At 45.2% G+C, this 21,529-nt stretch overlaps 1 pseudogene; it reads left to right on the forward strand.

Annotated features, from left to right (window-relative positions):
• Positions 1-19,439: 19,439 nt before the first annotated feature.
• On the forward strand, positions 19,440-20,027 carry LOC138246966 (nuclear factor 1 B-type pseudogene; annotated as a pseudogene).
• The last annotated feature ends 1,502 nt before the right edge of the window (positions 20,028-21,529 follow it).

The following is a 21,529-nucleotide window of genomic DNA, read 5'->3' on the forward strand; positions in this document are numbered from 1 at the left end:
ATGTAGAGATCGTTCTTGCTTTGTATTTGCCCCTCATAACAATACTCCCCAATATTGCCGAGAGGGTTCAATATTCATTTTCAGCTGGAAGGAAAGAAATCTAGTTAGAGCCAGTGCATTCCATTTAAGGGGCCCAACTATAGAAAAGTTTGACTAGAATTGGCAACTTGCCTATGTCTTGGAAGCGAGAATGACTGTGAGTGCAAAAACTGCAAAACTGACGTTAGGAAGTTTTTGTTTGTGTGCCTAGAGTAACATTTGACATGTAATCCTTACCTTTCTCCCTTCCATATGCTTTTCTCACCCCATTGCTCTCTTATTTCTTTGTGCTCAAAAACTCCAAAAGTGCATTTTGTCCAGCTATCTCTCATGTGCTTCCCTCCCATCTCCTGCTCAATATTGCTATTTCTTGTCTGTGTGCTACTTTCCCAACCCTATACTTCTTGTTTCTCTTACTTGACTATGTGCTTCTATGCCATTCTCTTCTTCCTGTGCTTCTCTCCTCTGTCCTCCATGTGCTAATTTTACCACTCTTTCCCCCTACCCGTTCCTCTGTTAAAACAGTTATGGTCCTTATTTTAAATAGCAATTTTGTGATTCAAAATCGTATTTTTTGTATTAACCGATGCAAGTAGTGCCTACCATCTTGGATGGGTAATTAAAAAATAAATCAAGTGGCTCTTGTATTGTTCCTCTGATGCATACATGCAACAGTGGAATGTCGTGACCATCAGAGTGTCTTTATTTTTTACTCTGATGATGCTGCAGTGTTCCGACACTGTAAAGCATCACCAAAAGCAATTGGCAATGCCAAAAGGCCCCAAAGATGAGACCTATTGGCTTTGCCAAAGCTTGTTTATTCTTTTACACACGCAACCTATTAGACAACACTGCCCTTTGTAAATGATTGCCTTGTACACAGTGCACAAAGCACCTCTTTTTTCTAAACACGCAAAAGTTTTCCAAATTAAACCGAATGCTACGCGTATTGTCCATGTCAAAGCCTTCATGTAGCAGGAACAGAAAGTAAGCAGTGCTCTAGCTCTAAGGCCTTCTGTAGTTTCCTCTCCTTGCCCTTGCCCTAACCTCTGGGCATAAAATAAGGGGCTGTAGGGACACCAAGGGTGGGGCAAGGGGTGAATCCAGTTATATCACTGGGGATCACATGATGATGGATGTGACTTCCACTGCGCCTGCCTGGAGGCTACTCTGAACTGTCCTGTGATTAGGGCGGCAATGATATAACAATGTTCCGGGTGCAGGACTCGGATGACATTGAATGAAGGGGAAGTCGGCCTTGAAAGCTAGAGCGGTGCTGAACCGCTGTTTTGCACGGTCCCACTGTTAATCAACCGGACGTCTGTTGTGCAGTAATCAATCAATGCTAGTTGCACATTCTGCCAGGTCAAGCAGCTTTATGATTGGGTTCCGTTTTCCAAGTGACTTCTCGCCTTCAGTCTCAATGGAGGAAACCCGCTTGAAATAGGGCCCAGGAGCATAGACAACACAATATAAAAGTGGCACCGCCTACAAACCTGTTGCAGGAAGTCTAAATCATATTAATGCTCCAGTTTACATTAGCATTCCGACAAGAATAGCAAGGAGCCGGTCAGCCGTCGAAAGAGCGGAAGCAACATTTTATAGTCTGGACCATGGCAGATCAATAATAGTACCAGACTTGAAAGGAAAGAACATCCTACATTTTACATACAAATTGTTTGCACTTCAGATTAAGATATCACAGTAACTAATTCATTAGTACTGTATGATGAGCCGTACCTGCCCTGGTTTCTTGATGCTTTCAGCTGGCCAGAAGTGTCTGCATGATTCAGTCAAGCCGAGCGCGCACACTTGCTGCACTGTCTCTGGGGCTGACGGCAGATTAGAGCAATCTGCATCAGAACTGCCTCCGCCCTCTTCTGGTGTAAAATATCCTGTGCAGCTTCTCTCCGACCCTGGTTTCCATTCAGTGAACAAAATTTGTTGACAACTTTAAAAAGGTGAAATGTGTGCGAGTGTGCTATAATATGGGTAACTACAGCTCCGTAAACAAAGAGGGAGGTGTTCCAGATTGGCTTTAGAGGCCAGTTTTGTTTTTCAAAAGGCATAGCAGGAAAGAAACTCTTTCCATATGGGTGTCAGCTCTTGGGCCGATCAGATCGGCCTGAGCACTTTCATTTTTAACTCAGGGCCAATTAGATCTGCCTGTGGCACTTCTTAGTTTAAGCATCAATTAGTACTGACCAGTGTTGCAATTGACAAATATGTACTGGAGACCCACATCTCAATTCTCTCACACACAGGCATCACCACCCATGCCACCCGTACGGAGAGGTCAAGGAGTGCCAGTCCTCCATCTGAAGGTGGAGGCCCCCCTCAGGAGAGTGCAGTGAGATGTCTGGACACAGAGGAAATCCCTGGCCCATCCCACACCCCTGGACAGTCACCCTCCAGAAGCCCCACCCAGGACACCACTGACACCCCTACCACTCAGCCACCAACATCAGCTCAGACCAAACGACCCCACAACAGTGTAACTAGATCACGGACTGGCTGTCCACATGTACAGGGGCCAGAGTCTCCACCCACCAACAGGCAGGATGATGAAGGGCCAACTGCAAGTGGGACTGCCAGACCTGTGCAAGGGGCACAGGCACAGGGGGCTTGGGCCAGTGGGAGGGCATCAGTGGCCCAGGGGGTGACCAAAGGATGGATGCAGCAGCCCAGGAGGTGATATCTGAGGTCCTGGGAGCATACCACCATTCCCAGGACAGAATAGCGCCAGATCCTGGCCACCTTGGAGCACAATCAGAGTCTGCAGAAAACACACCACCAGGAGGCCATGGAGCAATGGAAACAGCTCAATGACACCATGACCTCCATTACAGGGGTCCTCCACTCACCTGCAGGCCTCTACCTCTTGCTAGGACACTGCCCTGCCATCTACATCTGCAGCATCCACTGGACTAGTGGCACTGCCAGAGGACTCACAGAACATCAGCACCCCTACCCATGCATCCCAGCAGCACCTACGCAAATGTGCCCTCAGACCCAGATATCCCACAGAAACACCAGCCAAGACCAAGCCCAGTGCCAGGAAGTGTCTCTCTTGTGTGCCACTGAGTTACTGAGTTACCTCATTGGCATGCCACTGACATCTCACCATCTTCCACTGGCCCCATGGACTATACCCCTGTGCAACCAACAGCTGAGCATATGTACCTGAGTATGTTGTTCACCATGTGCCTACTCCCTTTCACTGTCCCATCACTCATGTATATATTGACATTGAATAAATACACCTATACATCCAAAATGTATGTCCTTAATCAATATGAGAGATCAACTGTGAATGTGAATGCATTAGCCAGTTACCATCATAATGCCACTTTTATTGCAGGAAGGGATCCAACACACTGTAGTATCTGAAGTATGTCACACTGTATATACAATTGAGTTCCCTGGCCTCTGCTACTTCAGTCATGCTTTTGCATTGTCAATGTCAAAAGACACCACCGTACTTATTACATAAGTCAGACTGAAACAGTGCAGTGAAGATATCAGCATCATTGAACAGTACTTGAGAGTCATTGGAAGTATGGATGGGTTATCTGGGTCCTGGAGTTTATATCTTCCCCCTCTTCTTCCTCGCCATCACTCTCATCCCTCTGAGGTTACAGGGCTGGTTGAACAGCACCCTCCTCTTCCAGAAGTGGGATAGCTTTCCTCACAGCCAAGTTGTGCAGCATGCAGCAGGCCACCACTATCTTACACACCTTGTCAGGGACATAGCACAGGGATCCTCCAGAGAGATGGAGGCAACAGAATCTTGCTTTCAGGAGTCCTATAGTGTGCACTATCACCCTCCTAGTATGACCATGTGCCTCATTATAATTCCTCTTTACATCTGTCCTGGGATTCCTCAAAGGTGCAGGACCCATTGCATGTTGGGGTAGCCAGAATCACCTGCAAAAGTGGGCGAAAGAGAACTTGAACGCACACATTTTACTTGCATACAGCCTGCCTGTCAGCTATGTAACTAATCCAGTGTCACACACACATCTATGAGCCAAGCTCTGCCCCCCTGTAGTTGTCCCATCATTCGTGGCACACTGCTGTTTCTCAGGACAAATAAACCATGGATTAATTCTGGGAACCTTGCATTTACATGTGAAATGTATTGATCAGCAGTACACACCATTTGGACATTCATGGAGCGATAGTTCTTACGATTCCTATACACCTGTTCATTCACTCTTGGGGGTATGAGGGCTATGTGTGTTTCATCAATGGCACCTGTCACATGGTGGATATTAGCAAAGGTATAGAATCCAGATTTGATGACAGTGAGTTCAACCCTTTGTGGAAACTGGACATACGTTTGCAAGTGTTGAACGGATGCATCCAGGAAATTGGACAGGATGTGGCTGAACATTGGCTGTGATACCCTGCAGCCATGCCCACTGTCACCTGAAATGAGACTGTGGCCAAAAAATGCAGCACAGATAGCACTTGCACAGTTGTAGGTATGGCATGCTGATTCCAATTGGCTGGCTTCAGAACAGGATCCATTACTGCGCAGAGGTCAAGGATTATAGCTTGATTAAGTCAGTAGGTAATGATGATGTGACGTTCCTCCATAGTGGCCAGATCTATCAGGGGTCTGCAGACAGATGGGGCCCTCCCTCGCCACATGGGTCTATGCCTATGGGTGACGAAAAAACAAATTTTGAGTTTTGACATGCATTTGCATCACATGATGTCACTATACTTTTCTAAAATACAACACATAGGTAACGCACACAAGCAGAAAGTATGAGGTACACCATCAGGCTAATGTGTGCTGAGGTTTCTCTTTCATAATGGCATCACATTGTAGACACATTTCCAACCATGAGCGCATGTGGGGATCAAAGAATCATGTCAGTAATCGATGAAGGGGAGAGAGAATGGGGCCATGGATGAGGCCCCCAGCCAGCCTATGGAGACGTGGTGAAAGCAAATGGCAGCCACCTGCCATCCAGGTACTTTAGTGTGGAAGTGACTTAATTCCGTTGGCGTTAGTTGTCATAGTGGTAGGCGGTGTTCACCACCGTACACCTGATCATTGGACTACATGGTTGTCAATGAGGAACCAGGGCCAATCATGATCACCGCCGGCGGTGACGGTGCACACCACAGTCGATATCCAATAAGTATGATCGATCGATTCTAAAAATGAAAATGTATCATATGTAGATTATAGCACAATCATAAAGCACCATGGTGTGTAAATAGCCACATAAACTCAAAAATGCTAAAAAAAACGTTGTACTAACACATAGGATTGTCAACAGATCACCTTTCTGAACATAACAGTAGATGAAAGAACATAACGGTAGATACAATTAATAGACATTGGACTCTTAAAACACTCAATTGTGTATAGTGCCCTGTGATGAAGAACTTTTTCCAATCTAAAAAGTGTAAATCTAAAATCCCGACAAGTCTTCATGATCACAATTCATGCTTTCTATATGTAAATTTGATTCAGTGTGATATTGCCACAGCACAACAACTTACATAAAACCTGGAACATCAAACCTAAAGTGCACCTGTGAATGGTAGGAACAGATCAGTAGGATAAGAATATATGCAAAAAGACTCACATCTATCCTTTGTTTGCTGTTATCATACTGATGTCATCTGTATCTGAACCAGCCATCTTTTAAACATGCACATGTGGTTGAGCATCAAAGCTGTATATCCATAGGTTTTCTGAGCCCAATATGAACCAACTATATTTATAAATATACATATAGTTCAGCCTCCAAGTTGTGTCCATGTGGATTTTCTGAGCCCAATGTTAAAATCACTTTGGATTTCATCCTTAGTTCCAATGTGCTATCACCCATCCTTGGACCTAATTTTATTGTTTAATCCTATAGAAGGTTAATGTGCTACAGTCTCCTCCATGGTTATCCCAAAAACGTTTAGCTAATGGATAGGATCTATCTTGGTCCTTAATTGCTCTAAGGTGTTGCAAAAAAACCTGATTTTGCTGCCTACATATTTTTTCTGACAACCACATTGAATAACATAGGTCACAACTTCAGTTTTGCATACAACTCTACCTGTGATAAGGCATCATCTTCCTTTGAATGTTTCAAAGCATTGCATGTTCACTGCATAATTCCGAGCTTTACAATTCCCACAATTCCTGAAACCCTTGTGCTCTTTTTTTCAACCCGGACATATTCTCTTTTCTCTCTTTTCTGATAAATAGGCTCTTAGTTTTAGATCCCCAGGTGACCTCGCTTTTCGATATGTAATTGGGGGGTGTTGGACAATCTTCATTTTGATATGCTGATCTTGTTGCAGAACATGCCAATTGCATTTAAAAAATGTTTTAAGTGCATGATGCTGATGATTGTACTCCAACAAGAGCCTAGGTGGAGATATGCCATTCCTTGTATGTTCATTGGGGTACTGAGGTTTAAAGCGCAGATCTTCCCTTTTCTTGCACTTTACTCTATTGTATGAATCGATTAGAAATTTGTGTCGATATCCTCTCTCCGAAAATCTCTGCATCATAGCCCCTAACTCCTTCTAAAATGCGAGATTGTCAGAACAAGTCCTGCGAGCCCGCAGGAATTGACTGTAAGGAATACTCCATTTTAGAGCCTTTCAATGTCCACTCTTCCCGTGTAGTATAGATCTGCATGCTGTAGGTTTATGAAACACAGAAGTTTCCAGTTTATCATTCTTCCCTTCAAGCAGAACATCCCAAAATTCAATTTAACTCCTGCTTCATGTTTGTACAAGGTGGATGTTAAAAATTTTATTATCGAGTTGGTCAATATATTCTTCTAAAGCATTTTCTTGACCATCCCATATAAGAAAAAGATTGTCTATATATCGCACCCACATCACTACTTTCTTCATATGAACATTTACAGCATCCAACCATGCTACTTCTTTCTCCCACCATCCCATGTAAAGGTTAGCGTAGGTGGGTGCAAATGATGACCCCATCGCTGTGCCCTGTTTCTGGAGTTAATACTCATTATCAAATTAAAACATATTGGCCCTCATTTCAACCTCAGTGGTCTTTTTACAAGACTGCTGAGGTTCCGCCGGGCCTAAGACCGCCAGTGGTGGCTGTTTTCCGCCATCCATATTATGACTGCTGGCATCCCTCAGTCCTTTTGCGGACGGAGAGCCGCCAGCAGCCATACTGGTGGTCGGCGGTGAAGTGGAGGCTGCTCCACCGTCACCACCACGTCATCAGAACACCGCCCACCGTAATACGACCCAGTAGTCAGCGTGGCGGAGTTCTGGTGATGGGTTGCTGGTGGTGGAGCAGCTCCCATGGATCCCGTTCCCTCCCAGAGGATCACCGGAACAGGTAAGGTGATCGTCCGTTAGGGGAAGGAGTGGGAGGTGTTGTGTGATATGTGCGTGCATTGGTGTGTACATGTGAGTGTGTAGAAGGGTTGTGTGAGAGCGTGTATGCATGCAGGGGTGTAATTTGTATATGGGAAATGTGACGTGTATGTATGTGTGCATGTATGTGCGCGTGTATGTGTGTGAGTGGTGTGAGCGTGTGTGTACGGAGGTGTGGGTGGGGGTTTCTGTGGGTGTGGGGAGTGGGAAGGGGCAGGAAGGGGGTGCTACCACCTTTGGGGGATGGTATGGGGGTCGTGTGTGTTGGGGGAGGGCTCAAGGGAGAGGGAGGGGGTAGGGGAGAACCCAATCAGTGCCAGGGAAGGAATTCCCTGGCCCTGAGAGTGCCTACCACCATGGATTTCGTGGTGGTACAAAACCCCACGGAATCCATGGTGGTATGCGGGGTCCTGATACCGCCGGCGGTCTAGTGACGGCCGCCGTGCTGGAGACCGAATTCTCCAACCCAGCGTTCATTACCACCCTGGCGGTCGGTGTGTTAAAGTGCCGGTTTTGGATGGCGGTAACCGCCATGGTCAAAATCCCATTGTTTTTTACCGCCGGCCTGTTGGCGGAATTACCGCCATTTTAACACCGTCCGCCAGGGTTGTAATGAGGAACATTGTGTGTTAGACAGAACAAAAACATTGTCATTACCATCTCTGTGTGTTGAAGGAATTCTATGGGACGTGTTTTCAAGAAGTAGCTCCATGCTTCCATTCCATATTGATGTTTAATTGACGTATACAGAGATGAATCATCCATTGTCACTAAAAGATAGCTAATTTGCCAGGTAATGTTGTCAATGTTGGACAGGAAGTCTGTGGTGTCCAGTAGGTATGATGGAAGTTAAGTGACATAAGGGCATAAAAAGACATCTAATTATCTCAATGTATTCTCCAAGAGAGAACCTATCATTCTCACAATAGGTCTCCCGGGTGAGTAGCACTTGTTTTTATTCATTTTAGGCTGAAATTAAATGCATGGAATTCTGGGAAAATCTACTTTCAAGCATTAATATTCTTCACATTCAATGAGTTAACATTCCAGCCATTCATTGAGCACCTCATGATAATTCTTTTAGTGACTTGCAATGGGATTTTCTCGCAATCTTTCCTAATCATCATTATTGTGCAATTGAATATGGGCTTCCTTAATGTCCTTTTCTAAGTCCATAATGACAATGTTGCCACCCTTATCTGATGGCTTAAAAAAGATGGAATCATTGTTTTCAAGTATATTGAGTTAATTTCATTCTTTTTGAACTTATTGGAGGGTTTAAAGTAGCTTACATTAGAGCAATCTGTAATAAAGCTCATCGATTTTAGCCTCTCCATATCTGTATGCCCACTGATATAAATGACCTACATACATATATATATATATATATATATATATATATATATATATATATATATATATATAGAGAGAGAGAGAGAGAGTCAGTCTCTCTCTCTCTGTCAATATACATCATTTTTTTTTATACATGTGCTCTTTCTCGGGAGCTGATCGCGACCCTAAGGGAAAGTACACATGGGTAAAAAAAGAATTATGCCCCCATTGCAGGTTGCCCCATGTCAGGAGGGATGGTCCTGCCATGTTTTTTAGACTTTTATTTTTTTATTGTTATTTTCATCCCACATTCACGTCACTGGCTCCCCATTCACAAGTGCAGCCAATTCAAACTTAACTCAGATACATACAAAGCCCTACACAAAATAGGACCAGAATACCTGAACAGCCGCATAGACTTTCACCAACACACCGAACACCTACACTCTCTCTCACTCTCATTCACCACATTCCCCACACTCGTAAAAGCAAAACTGGAGGTCACTTTTTCTCCCTCATCGCACCCAAGACATGGAACAACCTCCCTCAACACATCAGAGCCCCCTCCTCACTTCTTGAGTTCCGCAAGAAGCTGAAAGCCTGGCTCTTCATAAAAGCACCTTGGGAACCAAACACATACACGCCTGCCCAAGTATTTGGATACCCTCTCAGCTGATTATTGTGCTATACAAATCGACATAGCATAACATATCATAACAAGCCTCAGTTTAAAGCCTGTCCAAAAGCCAAACAAATGTATCAAAACATGCTTCCATCAACATTTGCTCAATGCAAGGCCGGACGGCTTTGTAATGTTACTCACTACATGTATCTCTTTTTATAGCAGAATTCCCTTCACTGCATTTTTGCAAGCCTAAAGTCAACCTGATCGTAAAAATTATGCTCTCATACACCATGTTAGCTGTTATGACCATTGAAAGCATTAGTTTTCAGGATCCTAATTTTAAAGCTCAGTGCTTTTATGTTTGCCATGCTTTAGGCCTTTTTTGTATGTAACATGCAAGTGTCATCAGAAAGGCCTTGCCATATATGTCACAACCATGTGTATTCTTACCATTTTAAACAAGTTGGTTGTGAATGCTTCCATTTACTGTACTATGATATAGCAACCCATGTAACTGGCCATTACACAACCAGCCCTATTATTTGTTCTGGGGGCCTGTCCAGAAGTGGCAGATTTTCTTACTATGTTAATGAGCATCTCACAATTAGCCGTTGCATGTAACGTTATCCAGCCATTAGCCTGAGAGGAGAAATCTACGCAAAACTCGGAAGTGTCTTTTATGGAGTGACACAGAGGAACAATTATTCTGGACAATCAAGGTATATGCTTATGGGCCTGGCGGAGTAGGGGGTGCTGGTTGAGGTTGTGGAGGCTAGGAAATTGGGAAGGGGGCTTGGAGAAATAAGTTAGTGGCAGTTATTTATAAAAAGGAGGAGTCATCATCTATAGTTATTCGGGGGATTTTAGAGGATTTTTGTGCCTTACAACGGCCTATTAAAATGCGTGGTCCATAGTTTCTGGTTTTCAGGTCTATTATTATTGCATTGTGAGTTTTCCTGTTGTATTTTCTAGGGCTTATATCAGTTCACTGGAGTGAGTTTACTGTTTGCAAACTGGGCACAGAGGTGAAACACACAAAGGCATCACTCTAAAAAAGACAAGTAAACGAGTGAAATCTACTGAACCTTTAAAACAGTTTGCTTGGATCGTCCCCTCAGTGGTAAAAGTAAAGTACAGTCAATCGTGAATGCATTTTGAATCTGTGCTAACTTTCATGAAAGGTAATTTGCTGCCAGAAGCCTAGCTTAACTATTTATGCATTTGCAATCTGTTTTCTATTAAGGAATACTTAAAATGTAGGCTTTCGTCTGTGGCACACAGGCACAAACGCAGCCCTAATTAACACCAATCATGCACGCTAATGGTATAACCTACTGCTTAAGTAAATGAACATCGTGTGCCCCTGCTGTTTTTCAAGAAGATGGTAGGCATGCATGCAATTGACAAAATAAGTTAATTTACAGAGCGATTGTCCAAGAGGGATCTGTTTATATGTGTCAATATTTTCCATGGAACTCACAGGGGCGCCTTCCTTTTTCAATTGTAAATACAAACAGAGCCAGCTAATTTTGAACATAGTGTCGGGGAGAGCCTTGTCATGTCTTAGTTAGAGAAGAAGACACGTTTGGAATCTTGTTTTTCATTTCACTACAAAATCATCACTTCAACAAATGATGGAAATGTTAGTGAAAATCTGAACCGTGTCTCTTATTTATTCAGCTTCCTCAGGTCTCACACACATCTTTTATGCAGAACATATTCTGATTCGGTTCTCATCCATTGTGCATTTTGTGTTCGTGAAAATGACAGTTTGCCAAAACACAAGAAGAGATATGTTCAGATAATGATTATGAAAAAGTTATTGAGTGAGGTCGTTTACTTGCAAGAAGAGAGCAAGATTGGTGTCTTTTAAATAGTGTTCTTACTACTTTTGTTGTTTTCTTACTAAACACTCAGGGGCATATTTATACTTGTTTTGCGCTGAATTTGAGTCATTTAAAAAAAAAGCAAATTCGGTGCAAAACTAACTCCATATTTATACTTTGGCACTACACCTGCTAGCGCCAAATTTATGGAGTTAAAGTCATTTTTTGGACGTGGACACCTACTTTGTGTCAATGAGATGCAAAGTAGGCGTTCCAGTGCAAAAAATGACTCTATGGCCTTAGCGCCATATTTATCCCCCGGTGCTAAAATGACGCACCGGAGGGAAGAGGGGTCAAAAAATGGTGTAAAGCTTGCTTTGCACCATATTTTAACGCTTTGGTCAGGGCAGGCGTTAGGGGACCTGTAGCCCTATTTCCATGGTGGAACACCATGGAATAAGACCACAGGTGCCCTCCCCAGGCCCCAGGGACACCCCCACCCACACCAGAGGGACAGCGGAGGATGGCAGACCCCATCCAAGGTAAGTATATGTAAGTACAGGTAAGTGTTTTTTTTTTGTGCAATTGGGGGCCCTGAAACAGGTCCCCCTACATGGCACTGGGTGCAATGGCCATGCCCAGGAGACCCTGGTACCCTGTGCTGGCCATTGGGGTGGTGGGAATGACTCCTGTCTTTTGTAAGACCGAAGTCATGTGGTATGGATGGTTTTGCATCAGAAAATGACTCTAGGCAGGTTAGAGTCATTTTTTTATTCTAACCTGCCTAACGTCATTTTTTTGTGCAAACCCCCCTTCTTCCATACCGCCAGCCCTACCCGACTAACGACATTTTTTTTTACGCTAGCCTACCCTTTGCACCGGCTTGCACCATTCCATAAATATGGTGCCCGTCTGGTGCACAGAAATGGTTTTTCACCAAAAATATAAATCAGGGCCTCAGGCCCATGTTTATGGGGAACTGGAATAGGGCAGCTCCGCAAGTATTCTTGCTGCTCTGTTTTACCCCAGTGGGAAAGGGCAGGAATGCACTATATTTATAGAATACAGTGCATTCCTGCCATTTATCCTTGCAATGGCGCACAATTGGCTACCTAGCGCTAGCTTAGGCACCGTGCACCATGGTGCAAGGGTGCCTGAGTTGCATGAAGGATTGTTTTTGTGCAGGAAGGCACACCTTCTACCACAAAAACAATCCAGAGAGGTGTGTTCCTCTTTCTATGTGTGCTGCATAATGCAGCACACATGATAAGAGATAAAAATGAGGAGAAATATTTCCCCTTGTAACACGTACTCTGGGAAGGTTTTGGCACTGCCTCAGGATTACGTGAGTTGGTAAATGCAGGGAAGCATCAAAATCAATAGGTATTGCATGGTAAATCCCACCGCAACACCCATGGAACACCTCCCTGGTGCAGAGTAAGTCAACGCAGCAATTTGCTCTGTTTTGTCTTACTCTATATCTATGAGTCCATGCAAAGTTACACAAATTGGCTTTGCATGGCCTCATAGATATGGTTGAGAGGCTTGCAACACTGCAGCATAAAAAAAAGTGATGCTCCAGTGGTGCAAGCCTCTTCTAAATATGCCCCTGGACGTTTTGGCAGAAAAGCGGACCAAAGAACATGAATGTGAATTGATTTGCAAAAGTTAACTCAGTTTTGATCAATTTTGGAATGCAGGAATAGAAAGTAATGTGGTCATGTAAGCCATGGTGGAGATTCACAGGCAAGCCTAGTGGGAGGGGGGTATGACCTCCAACTTACTGGTGGACAATCATCTGACTTTTTTAAAGACCCTCGCCTGCTCAGCTGGAACTTTTTGCAGTGAAGACAGCCACTGCTGTGGTGCCTCCCCTAACTACACTGCAGACTTGTTTAGTGGGCCCAGGGCTTAAAAGTGACTGCTAACCAAACGTTTTTTGCAATACAAAAACCTCTCTAATATCCACTAAGGCAACAACCACAATCCTTGTCAAGGTAGCCCACAAAAACTCACCAAATTACCGTGAGGTTAACCCTTTGGTAGCTTGCCAAAAAGCAGTCAGGCTTAATTTTGAGGCAATGTATAAACTATTTATTCAACAAACAAACAGAGATAAAGTAACAACACAACACATGAAAAATTGGAAACCAATTTAGAAAAAAAACAAAGAGAATTTTAATATATAGAATGATACCAGATAATGACTGAAATCCAATCAGAAGAAACAGAGATATGTAATTTTGAGGTTAGTTGTAAAATTGCACATAAAAGAACAAAACGCCACTTGTGATCATCTGTTTGCATGAGTCTAGGTGAAGTCACAAGTTCAGGCTGATTGCAATGGAGTGCAGGTCAGATACAAGGACCAGATTAGTCAAGCTGAAAAGTTACCTTCATAGTCCAGGTCAAACAATTCCATTCACGTTGGAGGAGGCCACTAGGAAGAGGCTGAAAGTTGTGGATGGTCATCACAGGAGAGCGAAGAGCTAGTCAAGTTTTTCCGACAGTAGTTGCTGTAGCTTGGTGTTGTCAGTCATCACAGGCTGTGATTGCTGTGGTGAAAAGTGTGGGTCTTGTAGTGCCAGAGGGCATAGCAGCTTAGATTGAACAGGCCCAGTTGTAGTTGCGAGGATACCAAACTTCAGGACTTTCACTTTTCTTGAGGAGGAGTACACTTTGATGCCAGTCAAAAGTCCAGAACCTGGAGCTCACAGAGCAGGTCATCCATGTGACGCTTGAGGTCACTCTGGTTAGCCTGGGATGAAGGCAAGAAGATCCAGTCTTCTTTCTCAGACAGAAGAGCAGTCCATCAAGCAGTAGAGCAGTCCTTCTTCTGTAACTTCCACACATCAAGGAGTGTTCTGAAGAATGGCCATGAAGGTCCAGAATTTATACTTGGACTTTTGAGTGAGGGGATTCACTGTCCTATCTCCTCATCTGGTTCTGGAAAACCTTTCCCTCGTCTTGCCTCCAGTCTGGTTAGAGTCAGGGGTCACAAAAGGAGTGCAGGCATGGTTTCAGATCCCTTATTGCGGGAAGGAGACAAAGCCCTTTCAACTGTACGTGAGGTTGAATACAGCCCCTGCCCATTCATCCTGCAAGGGTGGCCCATCCTGTCCACACCTAAGCCCCCTTTGTGTTTTTGTCTATAAGCAATCCGGACCCCCCTCCCCAATAACAGAGCCATTCATAGTCATGTGACCTAGGACACTAGCAGAAAACATAAATGGTTTGTACAAGAAATTGCCAACTTTCCAAAGGTGTCATTTTCAAATTTGTGACTTTAAACTGGCCTTAACCTTGAAAAAGGACTTTCAATTACAGTTCATTGAGTGTAACCAGCATATCCCTGTCTACCCCAATCAAACATCAGTACTCATTAAATCTTGTTAGAAATGGGGTCTTTCTTTGGCAGTCAGGTTACCCCCTGCCCAAGAAAGGACCCTCACTCTAGTCAGGGTAAAAGAGAATCACCCTCAGCTAACCCCTGCTTACCCACTTGGTAGCTTGGCATGAGCAGTAGGCATTCAGAGTGCTAGGTGTAAAGTAGTTGTACCAACACACACAGTAACTTAATTAAAACACTACAAAATGACACAACACAGGTTTAGAAAAATAGAAAATATTTATCTAAACAAAACAAGACCAAAATGACAAAAATCCACAAAACACAAGTCATCACTGAAAATGCAAAAAGAGTCTTCATGTAATTTTAAATATACACTAACACTGTTAGCGTGAAAATGTACCTTGGGCACGTCAATAATAACCCCTCTTGGGCGAGTGTGCATTAAAAAAGGCTTGCAATATGTTGATTTCCCTCATGAGCGGAGCCTTATGTCGTTTCTCCTTTCATCGGGCCAGGGCACGTTGTTTCTTCTCTCTGCAGGAGAGCGATGCGTCGATCCGGTCAGAACTTTCAGGTCCAGACAGGCCTTGCATCATTTTTAAACACCCAGCGGTGTTTGCATCGGAAATCCAGCCACAGGATGATCCAAAAAACACACAGCGCAGGTTGTGATCTCACCAGCCTCTATCAGTGATGCTGTGCATCGTTTCTCCAACCCCAGGTGTTGATCTTCAGGTCGCGTTGCTGGCAATCGTCGATTTTCAGCCACGAAGCCGGCGGTGCTTTGATTTTTCAGCCGCGGATCAGAGTTGCGTCAATCTTTTCCCCGCACTGCGTTCTGTGCGTGGATTTCTTCCTCTTAGGCTGCCAGCTTCTCCTTTCAGGGTCCCAGGAACTGGATGGGCACCACTTGGCAGAGAAAGAGTCTCTCCAGAAACTCCAGGTGCTGGCAGAGAGAAGTCTTTGCTGTCCCTGAGACTTCAAACAACAGGAGGCAAGCTCTAAGTACAGTCTTTGTCCTCTAGCACAGGCAGAAGCAGCAACTGCAGGAGGGTTCCACAAAGCACAGTCACAGGCAGGGCAGCTCTTCTTCCTCGGCTCTTCAGCTCTTCTCCAGGCAGAGGTTCCTCTTGGTTTCCAGAAGTGTTCTAAAGTCTGTGTTTTTGGGTGCTCTTCTTATACCCATATTCTCCTTTCAACTAGGCCTACTTCAAAGCAAAGTCTCTCATGAATGTGAAATCCTGCCTTGCCCAGGCCAGGCCCCAGACACTCACCAGGGGCTTGGAGACTGCATTGTGTGAGGGCAGGCACAGCCCTTTCAGGTGTGAGTGACCACTCCTCCCCTCCCTCCTAGCACAGATGGCTCATCAGGAAATGCAGACTACACCCCAGCTCCCTTTATGTTACTGTCTGGTGTGAGGTGCAACCAGCCCAACTGTCAAACTGGCCCAGACAGGGAATCCACAAACAGGCAGAGTCACAGAAAACAGTATAAGCAAGGAAATGCTCACTTTCTAAAAGTGGCATTTTCAAACACACAATCTTAAAATCAACTTTACTAAAATATATATATTTTAAATTGGGAGCTCAGAGACCCCAAACTCCACATGTCCATCTGCTCCCAAAGGGAATCTACTCTTTAATCATATTTAAAGGTAGTCCCCATGTTAACCTATGAGAGGGACAGGCCTTGCAACAGTGAAAAATGAATTTAGCAATATTTCACTGTTAGGGCATAACACATTACTATGGGGGTCATTCTGACCCTGGCGGTCATGGACCGCCAGGGCCAACGACCGCGGGAGCACCGCCAACAGGCTGGCGGTGCTCCCATGGGCATTCTGACCGCGGTGGTACAGCCGCGGTCAGAAACGGGAAACCGGCGGTGCCCCGCCGTTTTCCCGCTGCCCAGGGGAATCCTCCATGGCGGCGCTGCAGGCAGCGCCGCCATGGGGATTCCGACCCCCTGACCGCCAGCCTGGCTCTGGCGGTTTTGACCGCCAGAACCTGGCTGGCGGTAACGGGTGTCGTGGGGCCCCTGGGTGCCCCTGCAGTGCCCATCCCAATGGCATGGGCACTGCAGGGGCCCCCTAACAGGGCCACACCAAGATTTTCAGTGTCTGCCAAGCAGACACTGAAAATCGCGACGGGTGCAACTGCACCCGTTGCACCCCTTCCACTCCGCCGGCTCCATTCGGAGCCGGCATCCTCATGGAAGGGGGTTTCCCGCTGGGCTGGCGGGCGGCCTTCTGGCGGTCGCCCGCCAGCCCAGCGGGAAACTCAGAATGACCGCCGCGGTCTTTCGACCGCGGTACGGTCTTTTGACCGCGGTACGGTCTTCTGGCGGTTCCCGCCAGGCGGACGGCTTCCGGCGCCCGCGGAGGTCAGAATGACCCCCTATATGTCCTACCTTAAACCAAACACTTCATCCTGCACTTGTGATTACCTAGAGCCTACCTTAGGGGTGCCTTACATGTAAGAAAAGGGAAGGTTTAGGCCTGACAAGTGGGTACACTTGCCAAGTCAAATTTACAGTTAAAACTGCACACACAGACACTGCAGTGGCAGGTCTGAGACATGATGACAGACCTACTTATGTGGGTGGCACAACCAGTGCTGCAGGCCTACTAGTAGCATTTGGTTTACAGGCCCTGGGCACCTCTAGCGCACTTTACTAGGGACTTACTAGTAAATCAAATATGCCAATCATGGATAAGCCAATTACATACACATTTTGTGAAGGAGCACTTGCATGTTAGCACTGCTTAGCAGTGCTAAAGTGCCCAGAGTAACAAAAACAGCAAAAACAGAGTCCAGCACACATCAACAACCTGGGAAACAGAGGTAAAAAGTTAAGGGAGACCATGCCAAGGATGAAAAGTCTAACAAATGTAATAAGTTAGCCCAGTGTTTGCCAGTGGAAAAGATTAAAACAACTGATGCATTACAACAGTGAAAATGGTTTCAGGAGTTCTTCACTGCCAGCACATGCATAACCTAATTAAACATGTCATGTTTTTTAAATATAATGTGTCCTGCCCTATCAGTCCTTAGGGTCTACCTTAGGGATGACTTCCAAGTCAAATGAAGGTTTAGGTCTGGCAAAAGGTTTATTTTGAAATGTCAGTTTATAACTGTATCATAGTCTGCAGTGACAGGCCTGAGACATGGCTGCTCTAGATGGGTGGCGGGGGTACAATGTGTATTGGAGGCCCACTAGAAGCATTGAATTTACAGGCCGTAGATACACATGGTACCATTCACTAGAGACATACAAGTAAAATTAAATCAGTTGGGAAAATAGAGTAGTTTTTGATAAATAAAATATGACTTTAATAACAAAAATCCAATTATCAGAACTAGAGATACTGATTTTTACATTTTTAAGTCAGAATAGTTCCAAAAACCACACAGTGCTACTGTGGATATCAGGTCATGCTGGACCGGGTCAAAGTCACAAGTTCAGGACGACCACAATGGAGGTTGGACCCATGACAGGGACCTTAAATCCTGGTTGCGAAGCGTTGCATGGATCCGTGTCAAAGATGCGCCGCACTGCCAATGGTGCGTCGGTTCCAAGATGCAGTGAGGCTGTGGTGTGAGGTCCTGGTCATCAATGCTGAGGATCCCATTGAAGGGGTTTGCATTGAAAAGCCTGATTTGGGGAATATATTCTGCAGTCGAGATGATGCATTGGAAAGAAGTAGGGTGGGTGAAAGTCTGTTATGTCCATTAGACTTCAGATCGGGCGAGCAGACAATTAGCTTTTGTAGTCACTTTGGGTTTAAGAGAAGAAGGTCCAGTCTTTCTCACCCAAGGAATAGGGCAGAGGGCAGGGGACAGAGGGCCAGCACAGCAAAGCAGGAGTCCAGCAGTGTGCCAGTTCTTCAGCAGCACAACATTCTTCCTGTCAGGGTATACAAATGTCCAGAAGTATACTGCAGGGTCTGGTTCTTACACCCAGTGGTGCCTTTTGTGAGAGACTTCAAAGGCATGCCTTTGAAGTGCACCAGTGTCCTGCCCTCCCTACCCTGGCTCCAGACTCTCTACAGGGGCTATGCAGCTTGTATGGGAACAGGACTCAGTTAATTCAGGTGTAAGTGAGGCTGTGCCCAGCTTCTCACTCCCAACCTGCCAGTATGGTTCATCAAGTCACACCATGAGCTCCCTTTGTGTGTGGCTATCCAGGAAGAATACACAAAGCCTAGTTGTTAACTACACCCAGCCACGTGTCCAGAGACAGGCTGTAGGATCAAAATGGCTAAGGCAGGAAAATACAAACTTTCAGAAAGTGGCCACTTCAGAATTGAAATTTAAAATCCAACTTTACCATAAGTTAGGATTTTAAATTGTGATTCACAAGACACCAAACTCCAAGGAATGATCTTTTCTCATTTGGACATTATGCTTGCAAAATGTAATAAGACAAACTCCTATATTATCCTATGGGAGAGATGGGTCTTGTAGTGGTGAAAAACTATTTTTTTCTCTACCAGGATATGCAAAACTAAAAAATGCATATTTCACCTTTGAAATCCATTGCACTTTGGGCTGACAAGGCCTACCCTCGGGGAAACATATGTAGTAACAAGCATTGGTAAATGCAATGGTTTCGCCTATATGATTAATAATAAGCTGGCAATTGTTAATAAACACTGCAATTATATCTTTGTACAAATTAGTTCATAAAAGATACACCACGAAGATATACCCCACAATTTGACTTTGAGTGTCAACGCAGGGCGAGTTGGGAAGCTAGTGCCTCTCATATGTGGTGTGACAAGCATGCTGAATATTTGCAACAATGCGACCATAAACAAAAGGAAGGTACGTGTGCACACTCAGAAAATGAAATACTGCAGAACCGTCACTCTGAGCAATGGATGAGTACCACCAGTGCATCAAGACCCAGCTGCAGCACGTGCGCACACTGACCTATACATGGTTCGACCTGTACACCTGTAAAATGCGCTACCTGAAATAGCACGAGCGCTGCTTATCATGCAAGGAGGAGCACACAGCCAAGAAAGAGCTTCTTAGCCGGAGTGCCGAACACAAACGGGCATGGGCTGTCTGGCTTCTGGACAAGCTCATATGCAACCTGAGCCTGCAGAGCCGCCAAGACCTCGTGCTGACCATAACTGGTCATAAGCTGCCCTGCTGCCTCCTTTCTAACCTCAACCCATGTGAAAAGATGCGCCGCATAGACTGCCAGAGCCAGGGCAACAAGATTTGATGCCGGGACCTGGTCATGGTCATTCTGTTTAAGGGCATTCCCCTAGAAAGCCCAGATGGTGAACAGCTGGTACACACACCCCAGTGCCGTAGCACAGCGCTTTGTGGTCAGCCCCGTTACATCACTCTGTCCGTTTGTGAGCTTGACCTCTACTTGGCTTATCTTCTGAGAACCCAGGTTAACCCAGCGAAACCTTATATAGTAACGCACTGTTCAGCGCCAGGGAGCTGATGAGAGTGTAGGGGGAAGAGGAGGAGATGTGGCGAGACCGAAATCGGGGAGGTTGAGCCAGAACAGCAGAGCCATGAGAGGAGAGGAGGAATGCATACACCTGGACATCTTGCCATGCGCGGGCAAGGGACAGCGTTCGTCACAACATGCCCACGTGGCGGGAGAGCCACAGGACCATAGGTCCCATGATCATACATTGCACCAACAGGAAACAAGCAGCTACACTCATAAAGCTGTACCAGGTAGGAAATCTCATCACCACACCCCACAGCAGGCTGCCCACACAGAACACAGCCTAGAAGAAAATAATAGGTGCAACAAAAGGGAGCACTAGAGTGGGTGCCTGCTTCCCTCTCAGGGGACTGGTGATTGTGTGGTGCCCCGGGGGGACTGCTGAGTGCAGTTGCGATCAGGGTTCTTAGAACTTTTACCAGCTCAACAGTGTAAATACTGAATGGAATGGAACATTTGAAACTGCAGAAAAGTTGTTTACTGATTGAAAAATGATAACTTCCAAGTCCCAGTATTTGCTCTTTCACTGAGATGCATACAGGGAGACCAAAGCAGATGAATACAGTAATAGAGCCTCAAGAAACCAATAACAAAAAACACATGAGGAACAAGCATTGGTAAATGCAGGAAATAGTGCAACAGCCATTAGAAACTGAGGTAACGTGGCAAGCAGAGGAACCAATGGAAAGCAAGAAAAGCAAGGTGGTGGGATGTAAGCCCCTTTTAACATTTATATTCAGTACAATAGATTTCACAACTACAGCACAAGCGCTGTGCAGGTGAAACCTAAAGAGGATGATTTAGGCATGGCAAAAGGTGTACTTTGACAGATCACGTTGGCAGGTTAGAACTACACACACAGGCTCTTCAAGTGGCAGTCCTGAGACATTTTGAAAGGGCTACTCAAGTAGGTGGCATATTCGGTGATGTAGGCCCACTAGTAGCATTTAATTTACCGGCCACGGGCACATGTAGTACGCTTTATTAGGGACTTATAAGTAAACTAAATATGTCTCTTGGGGATATACCAAAAGTAGCATGTTTTAGAGGAGTGGGAACAAGCACTTTAGGACTGGTTAGTCATGATGCTAGGCCGACCAGGACGTGAGCTATACCAACAAGCTCGGATTGGCAGGCAAGAACCAGTGTCTAGGCCAATACCGAAGAGTTACAACCAACATCCAGGGTCTAAATTTTGCACGTTCTACGAAAGGGGGTCGTGGACAGTCAATAATGTAAATTATATTTTGTTGTTGACCCGCCAGGGCACTGAAACGATGACCAGAAATGTGTTTTGCTTCAAATGAACCAAAGCCTCGGCTAAGCTGATTTAAAGGGCGGAAGAAGAGGATATTCAGGTTAATCTTAATGATCAGGATGGTGGGGGACCCTAGGTCTTGGCAGATGTTTCAACAAGGCTGCATGATAACAGCAAGCACACCACTGTCTGCATCCCCGAACATCTCAACAATTCAGCACCAAAGAGGAAC

This window comes from Pleurodeles waltl, chromosome 7 (genome assembly GCF_031143425.1).
Source record: "Pleurodeles waltl isolate 20211129_DDA chromosome 7, aPleWal1.hap1.20221129, whole genome shotgun sequence".
In the NCBI taxonomy this organism is placed as follows: Eukaryota; Metazoa; Chordata; class Amphibia; order Caudata; family Salamandridae; genus Pleurodeles; species Pleurodeles waltl.